Raw genomic sequence first — 23909 nt, forward strand, 5'->3', positions numbered from 1 at the left:
GGTGCATCGTCCAGCAGCACATGAGATTTTAAAGAAAATGACAGTCTTTGATAAATTCCCCCTATGTGAAAAAATGGTGAAATCTAATGGCCTGAAGGAAATGAGCAGAGCACAGAGAAGAAGTCTGTAAAACATCATCTGAGCCTCAAAGATGGATTCAAAGTAGAAGTAGTCTAGCAATGGACTAAGAACAGTTTGGCATAGACAGTTCACAATGCCATGAGACTGAAGCTACTGTATACAATAGAGCTACCGTAGTCACACTTCTCAATCACTGTGTGGATTTCCATGGGATCTGAAGTAGACCTACACATCAAGCAAGACTGCTTCCACTAGATACACTATTCATTGAACAGCTTTGTTAAGTGCATAGTTCATTGAACAGGTTCATAGACAAACAACTGAATCCTGACAAATGTATACAGAGGGGCCCATTATAAGTCTATGGTGCCATAATGTGCATGAGCCCATGACTATTCCTGTTCTTTTGGTTTTATACTCCATGTAGCCTGACCCAGTACCTCTTCAGGGACAATTAAGCAGGTCCTGGAGAGATTGCCATTTGTAGGTTCCTTTATACCTAGTATTGTATATACCGTATATAGATAAAGATGGTAGCCCATTACACAGTGACCTGTTTTATAATTCATTTACTCATGAACTGTGGCATGGCCACCATAACACTCTATGGGCAGCTTACATTTGTTCTACCTTGCATTTACAGCAGAATAACTGCAGTTACACTGATTTAGTAGATCTGGAATTTCCAAAGGTGAGAACCTTTAATGGTGGATAACAGACAGACCTTAAATTAAATGTACATTATGTAGAGTGTAATTACATCCTCCCCTCTCCTTGTTCCTTATAGTCAATCTTTGCAGTCTTTGTGGCAATATATTCATGATCCAATAAGTTCAGGACGAATAGTGCTATAAATCCCACTGAGGAATGTCCAGCAGTACATAGAATCATTGAACAACGTACAAAACAAGCAATTGCCTAAGTTTTCAGAATTGGGTACAGGACATCTGTAGCTGCTCCTTGAAGAGTTCTGTAGGCCGTTATCTAGCTTTCATCACTGTCACATTTCACAAATCAAGCAATGTATACATTTTATGTCGGAGCAGAGTCCACATCCTGTTTAATGAAATTTGATGATGCCATTACTCAGCAGCCATGATTTGTTAAAAGCCATTGCCTTTGATGTCCTTCACATATTATTAGATGACGGATTTGTTAGTTTTTCACTTTGTTATTTTTATATAAATGGAATTCTGTCTCTAGCTCATGATCTGAACCGCCTGGAGCTGTCCTTTACCTCTTGCCCGCACATGAAGGAGATAAAACAATGCCTCACAGTCCCATGCCTTACATTTATTATGTATGAGACACAGAACACTATACATTTCATAGCTGTTTTCACATATTTAATTACCTGCAACTTTAAGACCTACAAACACAGATTCTTAATGGAAATTTGAATGCATATCAAAGTTCAGAGCAAACACTTCCTTATTTTATCCACTCAACACTCTGTAGATCATTTTCTTAAGGATCTTGGTGAACAGTAACAGACTCAGCAGAAATCCCTGTTAAGTCCCAGAAGGATTTTAAATTTCCGCCTATTAACAATCCGTGGTTTCACCTATTGATCTTCTGAAATAGCAGTATGTTGCTGGTGCCTGCTAATGTTGTCGCATTGAACAGAGCTCAATGGTTAATGCAAAACATTTTTACTGGATCAAAAAGCTTGCTGATGAGCTTTTTTATTGTTTCATTATTCACAGAGAATACATTGTAGAAGAGTATAGGAAAAGAAGGTAAAATTTATGGGAAATAGAGACTTATTTTCTGTTTTGGAGCTAGGTAGAATGTGAGAACCTGACATCTTCATTAGACATATACAGTATAACATAAAACATTAAAATGAATTCACCTTATTTGATTGACAGTGCACATAGTGACTCTTTACTTTTAAAATTTTAGGGAACTTGTCTCCGGTACACACCCCATTAGAGTATCATACCAATTCCCTACTTACATGAACTCCTTAGTGCAATTGTACCCACTAAATGGTCTCTAAAAGTATCAGTCAGGGGCTTCAAATAGCTTACCATGAATGCCTCATCATTCCTCTATGATTCTTCTCACCTTAAAAGAAATAATTGTCTCAAGATGAGAGCACCTGTTAATATGCACAGTCAGATCATATGGGCATCATAGAGCTGGGTGACATTCAGGGCCAGCTCTTTGTGCCAATATAGTGAGCCAACATGTAATGCTCTATTTCCTCTGCAGTAGGTGCTCTCCCTTAAACAAGTCCTTTAACGGGACTGAAGATGTCAGGGTTCACTGTAGCCTTTACTCCTAAGAAATCTGAAGGGCTTTCTTGGAACTTGTTCTGTCCTCAAATTACTACATTTAAAGAATAAACACATGGAACTTAAAGGATAACTGTCACACTTAAACCCTAATTTCAATTTTCATATATGTAGTTACTAATAACATAATATTCCAGAATCAGTTACTATTAGACTGACTTACCCCATATTTAATAAGATTCAGCCCTTAGCAACCAGTCTGCATAAAACTGCAATTTCACTATTCAGTTAAGATGGCCGCCACTGCCCTCACCCTGAGGCTAATCCAGCCTGCCCTCACTAGCCAGTAATAATAACCCCCCAAAAGTGTCAGTAACCAGAGCCCTCCCCCCTAAAGGGTTAATCTCCTGCAGCACAAAGGGTTCCTCTTACCACATGCTTTCATTTATACACTGAGCAGACGGCAGATCTCCCTTCCCTGGTCTGCGCTGCTTCCACTCTGCCTTCTCCAGCTCTGCTGAGTGAGGGAGCGTCTGCCAAGCGCAGGGACAGGGAGAAGTGCACACAGCCCAGGCACTGTTATCAGCTGCTGGGGAGGACCTGCCTTTAATCATTTACTTACAGTCCCTGGCTGTCAGTAATCTGACCTTGCACGCAGCCTGCTTCTGCCTCTGTCCTTCAACACATAGACGAGGTAAAAGTAGGCAGTACAGGGAACAGAAATGTGGAATTAAGGGGTAATTGAATACACAGTGAAAAGTTTAAATAGGGCCACCAAGGAGATATTAATCACCACAATCCAATACTCCAAAACAAACAAACAAAATATATGACAGTTATACTTTAAATGACAATAGTTAACAGTACATCAAGCTAAATTTATTAAAATGCTTATATTTTTCCCCCAATACTTTTTGTATAGTTCTATAAGAATATCTGGACAAAAGTCTTCTCAACTAATCTATAATTCATAACATTTTTCAAAAGGAGAAGGTAATGAAAATAGATACTCCCATAGAAACCAGTTCTTGACTTTCAAAAACACTTTTCAAATTAATTATGTAATGCTGCATTAACCCCATCCATGCCTTGACATCTTCACATCTGTCCCCCAGTTTTTCCATAGAAATTGTGTGTTCTTTCTGTGAATACCTGTTTTATTTCTGCATTTACTGGGAGTCAAGTAGAAACCTTTGATCTGTTCTTATGATTCTTATGATTGTTTTTATTATTTTGTGTTCGTAAGCAGGATTTCCTTACCGTCATATTGATGTGTCACTCAAATATTGCTTTTAAAGGGATTGTCCGGGTCCAGGTTGTCTATTGGTTTCATACTCCGTATGACATTACCGGGGTCTGACTCCCAGCAACCCCGGCAGTGAGCTGACTGAGCAGGCCGCAGAACTCTTTGCAGCTATCCATTGGATAGCGGCTGTGCTTGGTATTGCGGCTCAGCTGCTTTCAATATCCATTGGATAGCGGCTGTGCTTGGTATTGCGGCTCAGCCGCTTTCAATATCCATTGGATAGCGGCTGCGCCTGGTATTGCGGCTCAGCCGCTTTCAATATCCATTGGATAGCGGCTGCGCCTGGTATTGCGGCTCAGCCGCTTTCAATATCCATTGGATAGCGGCTGCGCTTGGTATTGCGGCTCAGCCGCTTTTAATATCCATTGGATAGCGGCTGCGCTTGGTATTGCAGCTCAGCTGCTTTCAATATCCATTGGATAGCGGCTGCGCTTGGTATTGCAGCTCAGCTGCTTTCAATATCCATTGGATAGCAGCTGCGCTTGGTATTGTGGCTCAGCTGCTTTCACTTGAGTGGGACTGAGCTGCACCTAGACCATGTGACTGTTATATACAAAAAGGATGACAGCTCACAAGAAGTCAATTACATCAAATTAAATCCAACCTATAAAATGATGCCAGATATTGGCCAATCATACATACAGATATGCACTCTTATTTGCTGACATGAACACACCAAATAGTAGTATAAAATCTAGATGCAATTATGAATCTAAAATAGCAACAAAAAAAAACGCTGTTTTCCGTTAAATTTTCTTAATTCATGTATTTTCAACAAGATGGTGGAATGTTCTATGGGGCATATGTGAGTGTCGAGTGTCTCAATTCACACTGATAGGTGCGTTAAATGATTAACAGTGATGGAGCGCAAGTCCACTTATGTGTCCAGTCACTATGCCGCCTTTGTAGTGTAACAGGTAGTTTTCTCTTATAGCGCTTGTGCACTTCTTACCCGATGTTGATAGTATCTACACGGTGACGTCTGTTGGCATACAGTCCAGGTATCGGCCGTTCCACGAATAGTCTCCGATTACTAATGACGCTGCACGCCTGCGCAGTGCGGCTTTCCAGACGCTGACTGTTCCACGTGGGATCTCTGGTTGTTAGCAGTACTGGGGACCTGCGCAATACAAGGTTCCGGATGCTCACAGCCCTCAAGTTGTTTCACTATGATGATCTAGCTTCACACTTGCGAATTTTCCACTTTTCAATTCCCGGTCACAGAAATGTTACACCAATTGTAACATAGGTGCAGTCACTTTTCTAGCCAGACGCGTTTCAAAACCACATGGGTTTCTTCCTCAGTGGCAGTATATTGAATCATTGATCATGATACTGCCACTGAGGAAGAAATCACTTCAATATACTGCCACTGAGGAAGAAACCCATGCGGTTTTGAAATGTGTCTGGCTAGAAAAGTGACTGCACCTATGTTACAATTGGTGTAACATTTCTGTGACCGGGTATTGAAAAGTGGAAAATTCGCAAGTGTGAAGCTAGATCATCATAGTGAAACAACTTGAGGGCTGTGAGCGTCCGGAACCTTGTATTGCGCAGGTGCCCAGTACTGCTAACAACCAGAGATCACATGTGGAACAGTCAGCGCCCGGAAAGCCGCACTGCGCAGGTGCGCAGCATCATTAGTAATCGGAGACTATTCGTGGAGCGACCGATACCTGGACTGTATACCAACAGACATCACCGTGTAGATACTATCAACATCGGGTAAGAAGCGCACAAGCGCTATAAAAGAAAACTACCCGTTACACTACAAAGGCGGCATAGTGACTGGACACATAAGTGGACTTGCGCTCCATCACTGTTAATCATTTAACGCACCTATCAGTGTGAATTGAGACACTGGACACTCACATATGCCCCATAGAACATTCCACCATCTTGTTGAAAAGACATAAATTAAGAAAATTTTAAAGAAAACAACGTAGGGCTGCAGTCCAAATATTATAGAGTAAGCTGCGAGAGCTCCGCAGCTTAATAGAAAGAAGGGACCGTGACTATTATCATTTTATTGCTATTTTAGATTCATAATTGCATTTTGATTTTATACTACTATTTGGTGTGTTCATGTCAGCACACAAGAGTGCATATCTGTATGTATGATTGGCCAATATCTGGCATCATTTTATAGGTTGGGATTTAATTTGATGCAATTGACTTCTTGTGAGCTGTCATCTTTTTGTATATTTATTGTCTAGCTATTGGATGGTAGCAGGCCATGCTCTATTTTAGTGAGCTTCCCATAACTATTTTTTTGTACATGTGACCGTTATGTCACACGTCTTTTTAAATAGGTGGGAGTTGGACCTGCAAGATCCCCACCTGAGGATGGGCAACCAGTATGAAAATCTCGGACAACTTCTTTAATATTTTGGATTCCTTCCATGTTTCTACATATAGCAAGAAAGAACAGTGACGAATATGACAACTGCCTCCCTCACCACCTCCGTCACAAACCCATTAAGGATATGAATCTATGAATTTATCATCTTTGAACACAATATCTCTTGCCCAATTATGCAGCTTGAAGAGTCTGCTGCATATTCTCAGTTTCATTAGTCACCTTGGCCTTGCACCACCTGCTATATATTTCAGCTATGGAGCATTTTATAACATCTAATTACTTACATATAAATAGCTACACATTATAAATAAGGTAATGAACACACTGCCATTAGAAAAGCACCAATGAACACATCTTAATTGCTTGCTGACCATTTCAGAGAAAGCACTCCAAGACAGCAATCTTCATTACTCTCAGGTGACAAGCACAGGCCATTGTTCAGCTATTTATACCCTACAATATACTGTCAAAGGCTCTGTAGGTATAATGTTTTTAAGTGTAGATTAATCATTCACAAATGAAATACATAATTTACTTATATATTTTTTGTTATTTTGAGAAACAGAGAATACATGTCTTTGGAAAAATAATACACTTTGAAGATGCATATTTTCAGGTTGTTATTCATTTCATATTGTCCACTAGGTCAGGACAAGAGACATTGAGTATAATTTACCAAAGCTCTACTCCAGGTTTTTGGAGTAAATAGAAATTAGTGAGGAAAAGGGCATTTTGTGCATTTTTTTTGTGCTTTATGCCACTCTCTTTTTACAAAAACATTGGGCAGAGCTTAGCAGAAGGGGCTGTTTGACACATTTACTATAGTTTAAGTAAGTAAGACAGAAAACGATGCTCCTTACTAAATCTTCCTCCAGGGGGTTCTTACTAATGTGCAACACCATGCCAGTCTTTCGTAAAAGTCCACGTTTTTTTTTCCAGGAAAAGTCTATAGGGGCTATTTTTTTTCCAGAATTCTGGCTTCAAGAAGTCTGAGAATGGGGTGGCAAACTCCCACAAGTAGGGGATGGTGTAAGATAAAGCTGGCAAAGCTTTTTTAGACAAATTATTATATTTAAAGATGAGTTAGATATAACAAACAACATGCAACTTTTGATAAGCTTGGTGAAAAGTACTCCAACGCAAACTCAAGGAAAACTGACTTTGATTATTACCTTCATGATAAATTTCCCCACTGTGTATTATTTTAGCTTATAAACAACTCTACTATATGAGTCTTTCAGCTTCTTGTTCAAAACCCTAGAGACTGGTAAAGTGGCAAATGACTAGTGCAATGTAGATGTGGTGCCCATATTAAAAAAAGACTCTAGGTCTTCCCCAAGTAATTATAGACCAGTATTCTTAGGAATAAACCTGTTTTTGTAGGAAAATTATTTGAAAGACTCTTAAGGGACTATATATAAGAGTATGTGACTTTAAGTAATATCAGTGACAACCAGCATGGTTTTACCAAGGACAGAAGTTGTCAGACTAACCTGCTTTGTTTTTATGAGGAGGCAAGTAGAAGCCTGGACAGAGGGTTGGCTGTGGATATAGTGTTCTTAGATTTTGTGAAGGCATTTGATACTGTCTTTCATAGACATTTAAAGGGCATCGGTCTGCAGATATGTACCTATGAAACTGACTGACCTGTTGCATGTGTGCTTGGCAGCTGAAGTCATCTGTGTTGGTCCCATATTCATATGTGCCTCACTTTACATTTATCCACAGTAAAGTTATGCATCTGGTTAGTAATAATCTACATGCATCATATGTTCTATGGGATGTAACACTGGGAGAGTTAGGGCTCCTTCACACTTGCGGCAGGACGGATCTGGCAGGCTGGTCTCCCTGTCGGATCCGTCCTTCCGCTGTTTTGCCGAGCTGCCGGACCGCCGCTCCGTCCGGCAGCTCGCCGAAACAGCGGAAGGACGGATCCGACAGGGAGACCAGCTTGCCAGCCGCAAGTGTGAAGGAGCCCTTACTTGTAGAGAAGGATTTGGATGTACTTGGAGATCATAAATTGAATAACAGCATCCAATGCCAATGAGCTGCTTCTAAGGCTAGCAGGATATTGTCATGCATTAAACGAGACATGGACTCGCGGGGGAGGGATGTAATACTACCACTTTACAAAGCATTGGTGCGGCCTCATCTAGAATATGCAGTTCAGTCATGGAAACGCGCACCTGTGCACTGGATGTGCTGACTGACCCCCAATTTTCCTTGAGACCCTATGACATATCTCAATACTGAAAAATATTAACGCTAGTATGAAAGTAGCCTAACCTGAACTCCTAAACAGAGTTAACTTAGTCTGTATGTTAATTTTGTAGATTACCTTTGCTTTGCTTTCCCTGGTGAAGAAAACACAATTCACAACAGTTGGCCAGATCAAGAACACTCTCCAGGAGGTAGGTGTATGTGTGTCAAAGTCAACAATCAAGAGAAGACTTCACCAGAGTAAATACAGAGGGTTTACCACAAGATGTAAACCATTGGTGAACCTCAAAAACAGGAAGGCCAGATTAGAGTTAGCCAAACGACATCTAAAAAAGCCTTCACAGTTCTGGAACAACAGATGAGACCAAGATCAACTTGTACCAGAGTGATGGGAAGAGAAGAGTATGGAGAAGGAAAGGAACTGCTCATGATCCTAAGCATACCACTTGATCAGTGAAGCATGGTGGTGGTAGTGTCATGGCATGGGCATGTATGGCTGCCAATGGAACTGGTTCTCTTGTATTTATTGATGATGTGACTGATGACAAAAGCAGCAGGATGAATTCTGTGTTTCGGGCAATATTATCTGTTCATATTCAGCCTAATGCTTCAGAACTCATTGGACGGCGCTTCACAGTGCAGATGGACAATGACCCAAAGCATACTGCAAAAGCAACCAAAGAGTTTTTTAAGGGAAAGAAGAGAAATGTTATGCATTGGCCAAGTCAATCACCTGACCTGAATCCGATTGAGCATGCATTTCACTTGCTGAAGACAAAACTGAAGGGAAAATGGCCCAAGAACAAGCAGGAACGGAAGACAGTTGCAGTAGAGGCCTGGCAGAGCATCACCAGGGATGAAACCCAGCGTCTGGTGATCTCTATGCGTTCCAGACTTCAGGCTGTAATTGACTGCAAAGGATTTGCAACCAAGTATTAAAAAGTGAAAGTTTGATTTATGATTATTATTCTGTCCCATTACTTTTGGTTCCTTAACAAGTGGGAGGCACATATGCAAACTGTTGTAATTCCTACACCGTTTACCTGAGTTGGATGTAAATACCCTCAAATTAAAGCTGGCAATCTGCAGTTAAATCAATCTTGTTCGTTTCATTTCAAATCCATTGTGGTGGTGTATAGAGCCAAAATGTATATATGTTAAAATTGTGTAGATGTCCCAATATTTATGGACCTTGCTGTATACTGTTGCTTGATATGAATGAATGCCTTCAACCAAATATCTTTAGATCACTGTTAACTATGATTCTATCTGACTACACATTATTTATATAATTTTATATGTAAACCATATGACAGCAGGGATTGATAACGCTAGCCAGTAATGGTCCTTTGCAAGTGGTTTTCTTTTGGTTATATTATGCATAAGCAAAGCAGATCAGGAAACATCTGAAAGGCAATTCCCTTCCAGTGTAATCTGTCATCTTCAGTTTATTTTTTATTTGCATCTTATTGTCAGTACAGAAGACACCATATGTTGACAAACTCCAGACTTCTTGAGACCACTTATGTGGGCTATTTAGGCTTTTCTGCATGTCTTAAATGGGTTATCTTAACAGGGGAACAAAAACTTGAGCAAGTACACACTGTGTAAGAGCCAGATGACTTTGTCAAGAAAGCGCAAAAGACCCATCAAAAAGCACTTCAAGGAGTCAAATAGTGGCTTATACAAGACTCATTGAGGATGAAACTGTATGGTGTCACCCTTAACTCCGCTGCAGAGACGATTTTACTTAATTGCCACAAAAAGTCATCATTTATTCTGGGAAAGGCAGACTCTTTTTTTTTTTCCGGATGATTTTAGTAGTTCCAGTCATGATATTATATTCAGCAACACTTAGCATAGTAATTAATGTAGACTTACTGGAAGCAAATGAGAGGCCTGGAACAATCAATTATGTCCTAAAGGACAGTGTGGGAATGACAGAAGGAAGGAGAAGTACTTCTATCATGTGATATAAAATCACTATCAATAGATACATATAAAGGACACATGACATCCTTCTAATGACTGTATTGCCAGGAAAATTTGAGATATTTTTCTTATCATCATATGTTTCCAATACATGGTTTTGTAGTTGTAGTCTTGAAACAGCTCCTGTGTTTTTATTGAACAGATAGCTATAGACATGAGAGAGTAATATAGCTAACTACCGGCCCATAAGGTTTTATAGGAGGACAATACGATTTTTTTTTTTTTCATTAGACCTCAGATCAGACCAGCGATCAGACCCCCAATGTTAATCAGACCTCAGCTCACAGCCCCAATCAGACCTCCAATGTTAATAAGACCCTCAATCAGACCTCAGATCAGACCCCCCCAATGTTAATAAGATCCCTCATTCAGACCTCAAATGAGAACCCATACCTTAGATCAGGCCCCCCGTGCCTCATATTAGCCCCTCATGCCTCAGATCAGCCCCCATACTTCATATCAGCCCCCTCATGCCATATATCAGCCCCCATGCCATATACCAGCCTCAGATCAGCCCCCATGCCATATATCAGCACCCAGCCTCAGATCAAACCCCCATGCCATATATCAGCCACGTGCCATATATCAGTTGCCAGCCTCATATCAACCCCGGCCTCAGATCAGCCCCCAGCCTCAGATCAGCCCCCATGCCATATATCAGCCCTGTGCCATATATCAATTGCCAGCCTCATATCAACCCCAGCCTCAGATCAGCCCCCATGCCATATATCAGCCTCCATTACATTTATCAGCCCCCAGCCTCAGATCAGCCCCTATGCCATATATTAGCTACCAGCCTCATAGCAAATAAAATAAAAAAAATCCACTTACCTCTCCTGCTCCGGACGCTGCAGCTCCACACCTCCAGCGCTCTCTCTTCTTCCTGTCGTTGGCTCTGCTGTGACCCGACGCAGCCACAGCACAGCTGACTGCAGAGGACAATGAAGTGGTGAGTACAGAGCCCAGGGAGCGCTGCATTTACTAATTCCCGGTCCTCTGGTACTAATGAGCGCTTCCATAATAGAAGTGCTCATTAGTATTCCCCCCATAAGACACAGTGACAATTTCCTCCCACTTTTGGGGGGAAAAAGTGTGTCTTATGGGATGGAAAACTCGGTAAATAGATATGTAGATAGATATATAGATAGATAAGTAGATGGATGCTAAATATGCAAGAGCAATGACAGAATAGTTTTTTTGGGGGGGGTAACAAAGACTATCTACATACCCACATAAAGAGCATAATACATGTTTATGCACAGAATAAAATACCCCAGGCAATGGGTGTTTACCTTGGTACTGTCAATAGCTTGGCACTCTTACCCTGTTGTATTAGATTTAATTTTGCCGTATCAAAGTTTACATAGGGGAGCCGACACTTCTTGCAATTCATTTTTTCTGGAACTGCCTTTTTGTGGATATAATGTGCACAGTCATAGCTGAACTACATGTTCCTGGAGCTCTTGTGTCTCTGGAGTGCCATGCTTTATATGTAAAGGGCACTGACATTTTTCACATTGTCTTTGATTTACAAAGCCCTGTACAATGAAAAAAGCCTCTACAAATCAAGATACAGCCATGTAAAGCAAATCTGTCAAAGCGTCTCGGAAATATGTGCCTTATAGAATAATAGATGTAGGAAATGTTTCAAACTATGTGGTAAATCTAGAGCTATGTGTTTTTCAGAAGCGGTTGTATGGTTTTGCCATGTCTCCTTTAAAGTAAAATCCATAATCACCTAATATTTTCACTCCCATGAAAAGTACAATTCATCCTTTAAGAACAAATTTGAAGTGTCCTTGGACAAAGCGTATATATCAAGATGTGGCTGGTACTATACCCTTTCTTCATGAGAAATAGGGATGAGCGAACTCGAACTGTATAGTTCGGGTTCGTACCGAATTTTGGGGTGTCCGTGACACGGACCCGAACCCGGACATTTTCGTAAAAGTCCGGGTTCGGGTTCGGTGTTCGTCGCTTTCTTCGCGCTTTTGTGACGCTTTCTTGGCGCTTTTTGAAAGGCTGCTAAGCAGCCAATCAACAAGCGTCATACTACTTGCCCCAAGAGGCCATCACAGCCATGCCTACTATTGGCATGGCTGTGATTGGCCAGAGCACCATGTGACCCAGCCTCTATTTAAGCTGGAGTCACATAGCGCCGCCCGTCACTCTGCTCTGATTAGCGTAGGGAGAGGTTGCGGCTGCGACAGTAGGGCGAGATTAGGCAGATTAACTCCTCCAAAGGACTTGATTAACTGATCGATCTGCAGCTGTGGATCATTGAGCTGCTGATCCTCAATTGCTCACTGTTTTTAGGCTGCCCAGACCGTTTGTCAGTCACATTTTTCTGGGGTGATCGGCGGCCATTTTGTGTCTTGTGGTGCGCCAGCACAAGCTGCGACCAAGTGCATTTAACCCTCAATGGTGTGGTTGTTTTTTGGCTAAAGCCTACATCAGGGTGAAGCTGTCACACCAAGTGCATTTAACCCTCAGTAGTGTGGTTGGTCAAGCTATCACACCAAGTGCATTTAACCAGCAATAGTCTGTTCATTTTTTGGCCATATACTAAATCAGGGGCAAGCTGCGCCCGTCACCAAGTGCATTTAACCCTCAGTAGTGTGGTTGGTCAAGCTGTGACACCAAGTGCATTTAACCAGCAATAGTCTGTTCATTTTTTGGCCATATACTACATCAGGGGCAAGCTGCGCCCATCACCAAGTGCATTTAACCAGCAATAGTGTGGTTATTTTTTGGCCATATCCCAGTCTAATTCTGTCACTAAATCCATACCGGTCACCCAGCGCCTAAATACTAGGCCTCAAATTTATATCCCGCTAAATCTCTCGTTACCGCTGTCCTGTTGTGGCTGGGAAAGTTATTTAGTGTCCGTCAAAGCACATTTTTTGTTCTGGGTTGAAATACAATTCCCAATTTAGCAATTTAAAAATTTAGTGGTTTCTGCTGTATCAGAGCTATTTGAAATCTATCCCTAAAAGGGTATATAATATTCAAGGTGCACATAGGGTCATTCAGAATAACTTCACACACCCGCTACTGTGCATTTCCAAGTCTAATTCTGTCACTAAACCCATACCTGTCACCCAGCGCCTAAATACTAGGCCTCAAATTTATATCCAGCTAAATCTGTCCTTAGTGCTGTAGCTGGGCGAGTTATTTAGTGTCCGTTCAAGCACATTTCTTGTTCTGGGTTGAAATACAATTCCCAATTTAGCAATTTCATAATTTAGTGGTTTCTGCTATATCAGAGCTATTTGAAATCTATCCCTAAAAGGGTAGATCATATTGAAGGTGCACATAGGGACATTCAGAATAACTTCACACACCCGCTACTGTGCATTTCCAAGTCTAATTCTGTCACTAAACCCATACCTGTCACCCAGCGCCTAAATACTAGGCCTCAAATTTATATCCTGCTAAATCTCTCGTTAGTGCTGTAGCTGGGCGAGTTATTTAGTGTCCGTTCAAGCACATTTCTTGTTCTGGGTTGAAATACAATTCCCAATTTAGCAATTTCATAATTTAGTGGTTTCTGCTATATCAGAGCTATTTGAAATCTATCCCTAAAAGGGTATATAATATTCAAGGTGCACATTGGGTCATTCAGAATAACTTCACACACACCCGCTACTGTGTATTTCCAAGTCTAATTCTGTCACTAAACCCATACCTGTCACCCAGCGCCTAAATACTAGGCCTCAAATTTATATCCTGCTAAATCTCTCGTTAGTGCTGTAGCTGGGCGAGTTATTTAGTGTCCGTTCAAGCACATTTCTTGTTCTGGGTTGAAATACAATTCCCAATTTAGCAATTTCATAATTTAGTGGTTTCTGCTATATCAGAGCTATTTGAAATCTATCCCTAAAAGGGTATATAATATTCAAGGTGCACATTGGGTCATTCAGAATAACTTCACACACACCCGCTACTGTGTATTTCCAAGTCTAATTCTGTCACTAAACCCATACCTGTCACCCAGCGCCTAAATACTAGGCCTCAAATTTATATCCAGCTAAATCTGTCCTTAGTGCTGTAGCTGGGCGAGTTATTTAGTGTCCGTTCAAGCACATTTCTTGTTCTGGGTTGAAATACAATTCCCAATTTAGCAATTTCATAATTTAGTGGTTTCTGCTATATCAGAGCTATTTGAAATCTATCCCTAAAAGGGTATATAATATTCAAGGTGCACATTGGGTCATTCAGAATAACTTCACACACACCCGCTACTGTGTATTTCCAAGTCTAATTCTGTCACTAAACCCATACCTGTCACCCAGCGCCTAAATACTAGGCCTCAAATTTATATCCTGCTAAATCTCTCGTTAGTGCTGTAGCTGGGCGAGTTATTTAGTGTCCGTTCAAGCACATTTCTTGTTCTGGGTTGAAATACAATTCCCAATTTAGCAATTTCATAATTTAGTGGTTTCTGCTATATCAGAGCTATTTGAAATCTATCCCTAAAAGGGTATATAATATTCAAGGTGCACATTGGGTCATTCAGAATAACTTCACACACACCCGCTACTGTGTATTTCCAAGTCTAATTCTGTCACTAAACCCATACCTGTCACCCAGCGCCTAAATACTAGGCCTCAAATTTATATCCCGCTGAATTTGAATACAATACATTGGGCCAAATAATATATTTGTTGTTGTGGTGAACCATAACAATGAGAAAAACATCTAGTAAGGGACGCGGACGTGGACATGGTCGTGGTGGTGTTAGTGGACCCTCTGGTGCTGGGAGAGGACGTGGCCGTTCTGCCACATCCACACGTTCTAGTGTACCAACTACCTCAGGTCCCAGTAGCCGCCAGAATTTACAGCGATATATGGTGGGGCCCAATGCCGTTCTAAGGATGGTAAGGCCTGAGCAGGTACAGGCATTAGTCAATTGGGTGGCCGACAGTGGATCCAGCACGTTCACATTATCTCCCACCCAGTCTTCTGCAGAAAGCGCACAGATGGCGCCTGAAAACCAACCCCATCAGTCTGTCACATCACCCCCATGCATACCAGGGAAACTGTCTCAGCCTCAAGTTATGCAGCAGTCTCTTATGCTGTTTGAAGACTCCGCTGGCAGGGTTTCCCAAGGGCATCCACCTAGCCCTTCCCCAGCGGTGAAAGACATAGAATGCACTGACGCACAACCACTTATGTTTCCTGATGATGAGGACATGGGAATACCACCTCAGCATGTCTCTGATGATGACGAAACACAGGTGCCAACTGCTGCGTCTTTCTGCAGTGTGCAGACTGAACAGGAGGTCAGGGATCAAGACTGGGTGGAAGACGATGCAGGGGACGATGAGGTCCTAGACCCCACATGGAATGAAGGTCGTGCCACTGACTTTCACAGTTCGGAGGAAGAGGCAGTGGTGAGACCGAGCCAACAGCGTAGCAAAAGAGGGAGCAGTGGGCAAAAGCAGAACACCCGCCGCCAAGAGACTCCGCCTGCTACTGACCGCCGCCATCTGGGACCGAGCACCCCAAAGGCAGCTTCAAGGAGTTCCCTGGCATGGCACTTCTTCAAACAATGTGCTGACGACAAGACCCGAGTGGTTTGCACGCTGTGCCATCAGAGCCTGAAGCGAGGCATTAACGTTCTGAACCTGAGCACAACCTGCATGACCAGGCACCTGCATGCAAAGCATGAACTGCAGTGGAGTAAACACCTTAAAACCAAGGAAGTCACTCAGGCTCCCCCTGCTACCTCTTCTGCTGCTGCCGCCTCGGCCTATTCTGCTGCTGCCGCCTCGGCCTCTTCCTCCGCCTCTGGAGGAACGTTGGCACCTGCCGCCCAGCAAACAGGGGATGTACCACCAACACCACCTCCGTCACCAAGCGTCTCAACCATGTCACACGCCAGCGTTCAGCTCTCCATCTCACAAACATTTGATAGAAAGCGTAAATTCCCACCTAGCCACCCTCGATCCCTGGCCCTGAATGCCAGCATTTCTAAACTACTGGCCTATGAAATGCTGTCATTTAGGCTGGTGGACACAGACAGCTTCAAACAGCTCATGTCGCTTGCTGTCCCACAGTATGTTGTTCCCAGCCGGCACTACTTCTCCAAGAGAGCCGTGCCTTCCCTGCACAACCAAGTATCCCATAAAATCAAGTGTGCACTGCGCAACGCCATCTGTAGCAAGGTCCACCTAACCACAGATACGTGGACCAGTAAGCACGGCCAGGGACGCTATATCTCCCTAACTGCACACTGGGTAAATGTAGTGGCAGCTGGGCCCCAGGCGGAGAGCTGTTTGGCGCACGTCCTTCCGCCGCCAAGGATCGCAGGGCAACATTCTTTGCCTCCTGTTGCCACCTCCTCCTTCTCGGCTTCCTCCTCCTCTTCTTCCACCTGCTCATCCAGTCAGCCACACACCTTCACCACCAACTTCAGCACAGCCCGGGGTAAACGTCAGCAGGCCATTCTGAAACTCATATGTTTGGGGGACAGGCCCCACACCGCACAGGAGTTGTGGCGGGGTATTGAACAACAGACCGACGAGTGGTTGCTGCCGGTGAGCCTCAAGCCCGGCCTGGTGGTGTGTGATAATGGGCGAAATCTCGTTGCAGCTCTGGGACTAGCCAATTTGACGCACATCCCTTGCTTGGCGCATGTGCTGAATTTGGTGGTGCAGAAGTTCATTCACAACTACCCCGACATGTCAGAGCTGCTGCATAAAGTGCGGGCCGTCTGTTCGCGCTTCCGGCGTTCACATCCTGCTGCTGCTCGCCTGTCTGCGCTACAGCGTAACTTCGGCCTTCCCGCTCACCGCCTCATATGCGACGTGCCCACCAGGTGGAACTCCACCTTGCACATGCTGGACAGACTGTGCGAGCAGCAGCAGGCCATAGTGGAGTTTCAGCTGCAGCACGCACGGGTCAGTCGCACTACAGAACAGCACCACTTCACCACCAATGACTGGGCCTCCATGCGAGACCTGTGTGCCCTGTTGCGCTGTTTCGAGTACTCCACCAACATGGCCAGTGGCGATGACACCGTTATCAGCGTTACAATACCACTTCTATGTCTCCTTGAGAAAACACTTAGGGCGATGATGGAAGAGGAGGTGGCCCAGGAGGAGGAGGAGGAGGAGGAGGAAGAGGGGTCATTTTTAGCACTTTCAGGCCAGTCTCTTCGAAGTGACTCAGAGGGAGGTTTTTGGCAACAGCAGAGGCCAGGTACAAATGTGGCCAGCCAGGGCCCACTACTGGAGGACGAGGAGGACGAGGATGAGGAGGAGGTGGAGGAGGATGAGGATGAAGCATGGTCACAGCGGGGTGGCACCCAACGCAGCTCGGGTCCATCACTGGTGCGTGGCTGGGGGGAAAGGCAGGACGATGACGATACGCCTCCCACAGAGGACAGCTTGTCCTTACCCCTGGGCAGCCTGGCACACATGAGCGACTACATGCTGCAGTGCCTGCGCAACGACAGCAGAGTTGCCCACATTTTAACCTGTGCGGACTACTGGGTTGCCACCCTGCTGGATCCACGCTACAAAGACAATGTGCCCACCTTACTTCCTGCACTGGAGCGTGATAGGAAGATGCGCGAGTACAAGCGCACGTTGGTAGACGCGCTACTGAGAGCATTCCCAAATGTCACAGGGGAACAAGTGGAAGCCCAAGGCCAAGGCAGAGGAGGAGCAAGAGGTCGCCAAGGCAGCTGTGTCACGGCCAGCTCCTCTGAGGGCAGGGTTAGCATGGCAGAGATGTGGAAAACTTTTGTCAACACGCCACAGCTAACTGCACCACCACCTGATACGCAACGTGTTAGCAGGAGGCAACATTTCACTAACATGGTGGAACAGTACGTGTGCACACCCCTCCACGTACTGACTGATGGTTCGGCCCCATTCAACTTCTGGGTCTCTAAATTGTCCACGTGGCCAGAGCTAGCCTTTTATGCCTTGGAGGTGCTGGCCTGCCCGGCAGCCAGCGTTTTGTCTGAACGTGTATTCAGCACGGCAGGGGGCGTCATTACAGACAAACGCAGCCGCCTGTCTACAGCCAATGTGGACAAGCTGACGTTCATAAAAATGAACCAGGCATGGATCCCACAGGACCTGTCCGTCCCTTGTCCAGATTAGACATTAACTACCTCCCCATAACCATATATTATTGGACTCCAGGGCACTTCCTCATTCAATCCTATTTTTATTTTCATTTTACCATTATATTGCGAGGCTACCCAAAGTTGAATGAACCTCTCCTCTGCCTGTGTGCTAGGCCTAAATATATGCCAATGGACTGTTGCAGTGGTGGCTGACATGAAGCCTGATTCTCTGCTATGACATGCAGACTAATTCTCTGCTGACATGAAGCCAGATTGTCTGTTACGGGACCTCTCTCCTCTGCCTGGGTGCTGGGCCTAAATTTATGACAATGGACTGTTGCAGTGGTGGCTGACGTGAAGCCTGATTCTCTGCTATGACATGCAGACTGATTCTCTGCTGTCATGAAGCCAGATTGTCTGTTACGGGACCTCTCTGCTCTGCCTGTGTGCTAGGCCTAAATATATGCCAATGGACTGTTGCAGTGGTGGCTGACGTGAAGCCTGATTCTCTGCTATGACATGCAGACTGATTCTCTGCTGACATGAAGCCAGATTCTCTGTTACGGGACCTCTCTCCTCTGCCTGTGTGTGTGCTGGGCCTAAATATATGCCAATGGACTGTTGCAGTGGTGGCTGACGTGAAGCCTCATTCTCTGCTATGACATGCAGACTGATTCTCTGCTGACATGAAGCCAGATTGTCTGTTACGGGACCTCTCTCCTCTGCCTGTGTGCTAGGCCTAAATATATGCCAATGGACTGTTGCAGTGGTGGCTGACGTGAAGCCTCATTCTCTGCTATGACATGCAGACTGATTCTCTGCTGACATGAAGCCAGATTCTCTGTTACGGGACCTCCCTCCTCTGCCTGGGTGCTGGGCCTAAATATATGCCAATGGACTGTTGCAGTGGTGGCTGACGTGAAGCCTCATTCTCTGCTATGACATGCAGACTAATTCTCTGCTGACATGAAGACAGATTCTCTGTTACGGGACCTCTCTCCTCTGCCTGTGTGTGTGCTGGGCCTAAATATATGCCAATGGACTGTTGCAGTGGTGGCTGACGTGAAGCCTCATTCTCTGCTATGACATGCAGACTAATTCTCTGCTGACATGAAGCCAGATTGTCTGTTACGGGACCTCTCTCCTCTGCCTGTGTGTGCTGGGCCTAAATATATGACAATGGACTGTTGCAGTGGTGGCTGACGTGAAGCCTCATTCTCTGCTATGACATGCAGACTGATTCTCTGCTGACATGAAGCCAGATTCTCTGTTACGGGACCTCTCTCCTCTGCCTGTGTGTGTGCTGGGCCTAAATATATGCCAATGGACTGTTGCAGTGGTGGCTGACGTGAAGCCTCATTCTCTGCTATGACATGCAGACTGATTCTCTGCTGACATGAAGCCAGATTCTCTGTTACGGGACCTCTCTCCTCTGCCTGTGTGTGCTGGGCCTAAATATATGCCAATGGACTGTTGCAGTGGTGGCTGACGTGAAGCCTCATTCTCTGCTATGACATGCAGACTAATTCTCTGCTGACATGAAGACAGATTCTCTGTTACGGGACCTCTCTCCTCTGCCTGGGTGCCGGGGCCTAAATATCTGAGAATGGACTGTTCCAGTGGTGGTTTCAAAGGAAAGGACCGGCACTTCGCTGATGTAGATCACAATGTAGATTTATTCAGTCACATATTCAAAATGGCATAGTGACGCGTTTCAGCACAGATGTGCTTTCATCAGACTGCATAAAACATCTTACACTCCAGCTATTTATACATAAATGAAACACAAAGGAACTGACATCATCAAAGAAGCTCCGCCTCCCTCATTAAATAAAATTCGCATATCAAATAATCGCAATGAAAAATTCGCATTGAAAAATTCGCAATTGAAAATTCGCAACTGAAAATTCGCAATTGAAAATTGAAAATTCGCAATTGAAAATTCGCAACTGAAAATTCGCAACTGAAAATTCGCAATTGAAAATTCGCAAAAAACATATCCACTCTATACTGGCGAAGATTTTCAGTCACATAGTCCATTCTTGCAGTGATTAATCACGCTGAAGAAAAAAAGAAATATATTTATCAGATTGCATAAGGCCGAATGCCTTATAGGAAGCAGGACACATTGTACTCACGATTGAGGCCCCTGGGCTCCATTGTCTGAAGACGATGGATCCAGTAAGCCTCCCTTTTCAATAACAATTTATTTCTGTCACCCCCTCGACGGGGTAATGATACACCTTCAATAATCTGATACCTCAACTGCGAGATGTTGTGTTTTTTATCATAAAAATGAAGGGGTATTGGGAGTAATAAATTCTGTTTACGGATAGTAGATTTGTGTTTACTTAGTCTGTCCTTCATTCTCATTGAGGTTTCCCCCACATATAGTAATCCACATGGACATTTAAGAATGTAAACCACAAATCTACTATCACAAGTGAACGTGCCCCTTATTGGAATATTTTCACCTGAGTGAGGGTGGGAGAAACATGAACCCTTTATAACGCTGGAACAATTGACACAGTTTAAACAAGGAAAAGTGCCCCGTCTAGGTGTAGATAAAGTACTCTGTCCTCTTTCTATTTTATTACTTCCCACATCCGCCCGGACTATTTTATCCCTAATATTTTCTGCCCGTTTATAGCATATCATGGGTGGCCTCTGGAACTCTCCTATCCGTGGATAGGACTTAGATAATATGTGCCAATGTTGATTAACAATAGTCCTAAGGCGCTGGGACCAGGGATGGTATTTAATCACTAAGGGGATCCTTGTTTCTTTCTTAGTTCTATCTGGTGGTGTAATCTCAGCTTTATTACGCTGTATTTTCAATAGATCAGGGGGGTAGCCTCGCTCTCTAAATTTATTGGTCATATCGTCTAATCTTGTTTGACACATATCCCTATCACTAACGATCCGTCTAACCCTCTGGTATTGCCGCCCTGCTTCTTACTAGAATTGTTCCAGTGGTGGGTGACGGGAAGCCAGATTCTCTGCTATGGAACCTCTCTCCAATTGATTTTGGTTAATTTTTATTTATTTAATTTTTATTTTAATTCATTTCCCTATCCACATTTGTTTGCAGGGGATTTACCTACATGTTGCTGCCTTTTGCAGCCCTCTAGCTCTTTCCTGGGCTGTTTTACAGCCTTTTTAGTGCCGAAAAGTTCGGGTCCCCATTGACTTCAATGGGGTTCGGGTTCGGGACGAAGTTCGGATCGGGTTCGGATCCCGAACCCGAACATTTCCGGGATGTTCGGCCGAACTTCTCGAACCCGAACATCCAGGTGTTCGCTCAACTCTAATGAGAAACTTATAATTACAGATGCTTTTCTGTTGTAAGGTCTGATTAGATTATATCAGCAATAGCTCCTGTCAGCTGTTTGATGAGGAGAAATATCTGTATGGAGCAGTAATACGGAGCTCCAGTGCAGCAGTTCTTCTTTCACAAATGGACTGTTTGGTTTGAAGACCACACACGACCTGCTCTGCTCATGAGCACTATTGATATCTGCAACTAGTTCCTAAAACCCAGCATGGCAATGTATACAATTCATTAAATTAATAGCAAACTAGCAGGTCCTACTGATCTTAGAAGAGTTCTGATTCTGCTGTGAAGCCTACAGTAGGCCAATGTTAAGACGTCAGTCTGTGATGGTGGAGCGCAGCAATTGTGAATAGACCTACCAACAATGCTTTCTTACTGAGGCTGCCATGATGAACAGTTAGGCCCCTTTCACACGGGCGAGTTTTCCGTGCGGGTGCGATGCGTGCGGTGAAGTATTGCACCCGCACTGAATCCTGACCCATTCATTTCTATTGGGCTGTGCACATGAGCGGTGATTTTCACGCATCACTTGTGAGTTGAGTGAAAATCGCAGCATGCTCTATATTGTCCGATTTTCACGCGACGCAGGCCCTATAGAAGTGAATGGGAAGCGTGAAAATCGCATAGCATCCGCAAGCAAGTACGGATGCGGTGCGATTTTCACGCACGGTTGCTAGGAGACGATCGGGATGGAGACCCGATCATTATTATTTTCCCTTATAACATGGTTATAAGGGAAAATAATAGCATTCTGAATACAGAATGCATAGTAAAACAGCGCTAGAGGGGTTAAAAAAATAATAATAATTTAACTCACCTTAGTCCACTTGATCGCGAAGCCCGGCATCTCCTTGTGTCTCCTCTGCGCTGAACAGGACCTGGGGTGAGCTGCTGCATTAAATAGAGGTTAAGGACCTATGATGACGTCACTCCGGTCATCACATGGTCTTTTACCATGGTGAATCACCATGGTAAAAGATCATGTGACGTACCATGTGATGACCGGAGTGACGTCATCATAGGTCCTTAACCTCTATTTAATGCAGCAGCTCACCCCAGGTCCTGTTCATCAGCAGAGGAGACACAAGGAGATGCCGGCTTCGCGATCAAGTGGACTAAGGTGAGTTAAAATTTTTTTATTTTTTTTGAACCCCTCTAGCGCTGTTTTACTATGCATTCTGTATTCAGAATGCTATTATTTTCCCTTATAACCATGTTATAAGGGAAAATAATACAATCTTCAGAACATCAATCCCAAGCCCGAACTTCTGTGAAGAAGTTCGGGTTTGGGTACCAAACATGCGCGATTTTTCTCACGCGAGTGCAAAACGCATTTTCCCGCAACGCACACGCCTCTTATCCGGGCCAAAAATATGACGCCCGTGTGAAAGAGGCCTTAGTATGGATCTTTCCTGGGGAGTGACTAGCTAATCATAGACAGCTAAACATAGCTTTCTTGGGTTTTACAATGTGCAAGGATTGAAAAAGAAAAAGACCACTAAGCCAGCTCACTTTCTGTGTCTCAGTGCACAAATCCACCACACTCTCAAATAGCTCTGAGTAAGGACCAACGGGTCTAAAATGCATAAGTGGAGCTTTTTCCTAAGCCTTAACAATGCCCCCCTGAATGGTGGCCAAAGCAGCTAACTAGTTACCCTACCCCTTATCCATTGGTTTGAGATTTTATGCTGATTTACATGAATGAACAACTGAAAAAAATGCTTTTGTTGGCCATGCCTAAAATATTGATCCAGTCATTTATGGAGATAAGCAGCACAATGATAAGCATATGAAATTTGTTTTTCCAAGCAGTGTATACAAGTACACAGACTTGTTTTGTTGCTGATGTCTTTGGGACAGGACTGAATGGTTTATGTATGCTCAGTAATAGTTAATACAGCTAGCTCAGTACCTGAGTTTTTGTTTCAGAAAGCTGCTACTCAAGGAGATAAATGCAGCAAACAAATTAATTCTCTGGTTGACTCATAAAGATGTCAGCACGTTCCTCTTGTCATGTGTGTTTCTCAATAAATGCAATAAGACACTTGGGTAAACAGTATGGGCAATGCCAGAATAAATACCTTCTATGCTCTGCTGGATATTATATAAAGAGCCATCCACTATACCACTTACTACTTTGGAATTTGTTGTTCTGCTCTGACTTCTGGTAAATCATTCTTTGAGGTTGGCTGCAGTTCCCTGCGCAGTGGGTGGCCGGAGCTTTGCTGTGCACAAAATACTTAGAAGGCGATGCAGTGCGTTGGTACCTGTATTTCCAGGACTGGTGATGG

General features: G+C 43.8%; 1 protein-coding gene across 1 annotated transcript in view; it reads left to right on the plus strand.

Annotated features, from left to right (window-relative positions):
- Window positions 1–23909, plus strand: part of TMEFF1 (transmembrane protein with EGF like and two follistatin like domains 1) — a 266724-nt gene that overhangs the window by 55623 nt on the left and 187192 nt on the right. The window lies entirely within an intron of this gene.

The sequence above is a fragment of the Bufo gargarizans genome, chromosome 5 (assembly GCF_014858855.1).
Source record: "Bufo gargarizans isolate SCDJY-AF-19 chromosome 5, ASM1485885v1, whole genome shotgun sequence".
Lineage (NCBI taxonomy): Eukaryota > Metazoa > Chordata > Amphibia > Anura > Bufonidae > Bufo > Bufo gargarizans.